Source organism: Chrysochloris asiatica, unplaced genomic scaffold, assembly GCF_000296735.1.
Source record: "Chrysochloris asiatica unplaced genomic scaffold, ChrAsi1.0 scaffold00082, whole genome shotgun sequence".
In the NCBI taxonomy this organism is placed as follows: Eukaryota; Metazoa; Chordata; class Mammalia; order Afrosoricida; family Chrysochloridae; genus Chrysochloris; species Chrysochloris asiatica.
In genome coordinates this window covers 5,513,056-5,516,183 of record NW_006408600.1, presented here as the reverse complement: position 1 = coordinate 5,516,183, position 3,128 = coordinate 5,513,056, and positions in this window count along the sequence as shown.

Genomic DNA, 3,128 nt, shown 5'->3' with positions numbered 1-3,128 from the left:
TTTTTTTTTCTGTTCACTTGACTTGCACTGTCTGCACACCTCCACTCTGGTGACTAGATGAGGTCCCTGCACGAGAAGACACTTCCCACCCCCCAGAGTGTTCTGCTATGCATGTGCATGAATCTGCTCAACAAAGACCACCAAGCTCAAAATCTAAGAAGGGGGAGGAGTCAACAGGAACTGATTAAAACTGAAAGGTCTCCCAGAACAGCTTGAGCTGAAACTGAGCTGATTATCAATAAAAGAAACATCTGACTGGGGTTGTGGAGGGAGAAAGAAACAGACCAAAAAGGAAATAGACTGAAAATTCAATAATGAGTTATATCATAAGCAACAACAGTAACGTCATGAAATTTCTCAGGCAGTCTTGAAGGCAAGAAGCCTAGAGAGGGGCATTAAAGTCATACTCATATTTTGCTAGTTTTTTGTGTTTTTTTTTTGCAATTATAGATTGTAGTATCCAATCTGGTTTTTTTGCTGTTGTTGCTTTGTTTTTTATTTCTTTTGTCCCTTTTCCACCTTTTCACCTTTAATGGGCTCTTTCTCTCCCTACATTACCCAAGAAGAGACAGCTATATTGTGGTCATATAACCAAGCTATAATCACATGCTACAAAATCCGACAATGCATGAAAGAACCAATAACAGCTGCTATACACCAGTTAGATAGCCAACATGTGCTATAGTTACTCTGAGTTGATTAATAAGAAAAGTGAAAAGGGAATCCCATCTGCTGATCACATCTACATTGAGTCAATCAGAAAGTTTAATAATATGTCAACATACATTAATATAATTATTAAAAACACATCTAATTATTGAAAACGCCCAATAAACAGCTAAAGATATTGGCATATGCCCAGAAACAAGATAGAGTAACTGAGACATATGAGCTGGAGTAGACCTAGACTTCCCATTGGAAGGAGGGCAAGCCTTGGAACCCCCTGAGAAGGAATTCAGAATGATATTAAGGTGCATCCAAATGCTCCACAGAGGGGTTGAGAAACATAAGGAAGAACCCAGGAAAGCACTACAGGAGCAATCAAATAAGATAGTTAAAGCATTATAAACAATTGAAATGCTGCAACAAGAGGTCCAAACAATTAATAACAAAAATCAGAAATGGACAATACACTCAAGGGCAAATGAGTAGAAATGAAGAGATGGAAACCAGATCCAGTGAGTTAGAAGAAAAAAAAAAAAATCTCTCAATACTGCTAAAATAGAAGAGAAAACAGAAAAGTGGATTTTAAAAGTCTGAAGAAACACTAAGATTCATGAGGGATAACATGAAGAGGAATAACTTGAGAATTATTGGAATTCTGGAAGAGGAATAATCACTGAGACTACAGAGACGATAGTTGAAGAGCTACTGGATGAAAATTTCCTTGACATCCTGAAAAATGAAAAGATAAGCATTCAAGAAGCTCAAAGAACCCCCGGAAGGATAGATAGCAAAAGAAAATCACTGAGACATAGAACCAACCTCTTCAAAATCAAAGACAAGGAGAGAATCCTGAAAGCAGCTAGGGAAATGAGAATTGTTACATACAAAGGCGAGTAAATCAGATTAAGCTGTGATCTCTCAGCAGAAACCATGCAGGCAAGAAGGCAATGAGAGACACATATAAAGCCCTGAAAGGAAAAAACAAAAACAAACAAACAAAAAAACCCCTGCAAACCAAGAATCATGTACACAGCAAAACTGTCAACATAATATAACAGTGTAATAAAAAAATTCCAGGATAAACAAAAGCTAAGTGATTTTATCAATGCCAACCCAGTGCTTTGAAACATGCTAAAAGGAGTTCTGTGAACTGAGAACCAATAAGAACAGACAACAACTAGAGATTGGCATATGTGGCAGTATCATCCAGAACACAACAAAACTATAAGAACAAATGCAGACTATATGGGAGTTCAGACTATGATAAAAAAAAATTACAATGTGAAAAAATTTCAAAACAAAGGAATAGACCTACAGGTGATGTGGACATCAGGTAGATTGTAGGGTAAGTAGTCTGTTTTAAATGAAAGAAAAAAAAAATTAATAGAATATAGGGCAACCTCAAAGAAAATTAATACGTAACAGCATAACAACAAAATAAAAACATAATCAGAACATGGAAACATTAGAACTATGAAGAAACTGACAAACAAGAACATACACACAAACAAACATGAACTCAGCACAGAAAGGAACAAAGAAACAAGCAGCACTATACAAAAATCAAACATAATGACAGCAATTAATTTGTTGTTGTTGTTGTTATGTGCTGTGGAGGCAATTCTGACTAAGAGTGACCCTGTCCAGGGTTTCCAAGGCTGTAAATCTTTATAGTAGCAGAAAGCCTCATCTTTCTTTTGTGGAACAGCTAGTAGTTTCAAACTACTGACCATGAGATTAACAGCCTGGTTTGTAACCACTACACTACCAGAGCTACCTATCAATAATTACACTGAACGTCAATGGGTTAAATGCATTAGTTAAGCGAAAGAAAGTAGCAGAATGGATTAGAAAACAAGATCCTTCAATATTCTGCCTGCAAAAGACACACAAAGACAAAAACAGATTAAAAGTCAAAGGATAGAAAAATAATGCAAAGTTAATTGCAATAAAAAATAGCAGGAGTGTTAATACTAAACTCTGATAGAATAATTATTAAAATAATCTTTAAGGCAAAAACTAGCATAATAGATACAGATGGACATTATTTCAGATTAAAGAGTCAATTGAATAAGATATAATATATAATAAATATGTACGCTCCCAATGAAAACACCAAAATATATAAAGCAAGCTGTAATAGATTTGAAGAAAGAAATAGACAAATCTACAATAATTGTGGCAGATTTTAATAAACTGCTTTTTAAAAAGGATAGAACAATCAGAAAGAAACTCTACAAAGATGAAGAGGAACCAAACAATGCAATCAGCTAACTGGATCTCATAGATGTGTCCAGAACATTCAATCCAACAACAGCACAATACACACTCTATTACAGTGCACATGGAACATTATCTAGAATAGATCAAGCCTCCATAAATTTACTAACATCAAAATACTACAAAGCATCTTCTCAGACCACAATGCTATAAAAGTAAAAATCAACAATAGGAAGACCAAG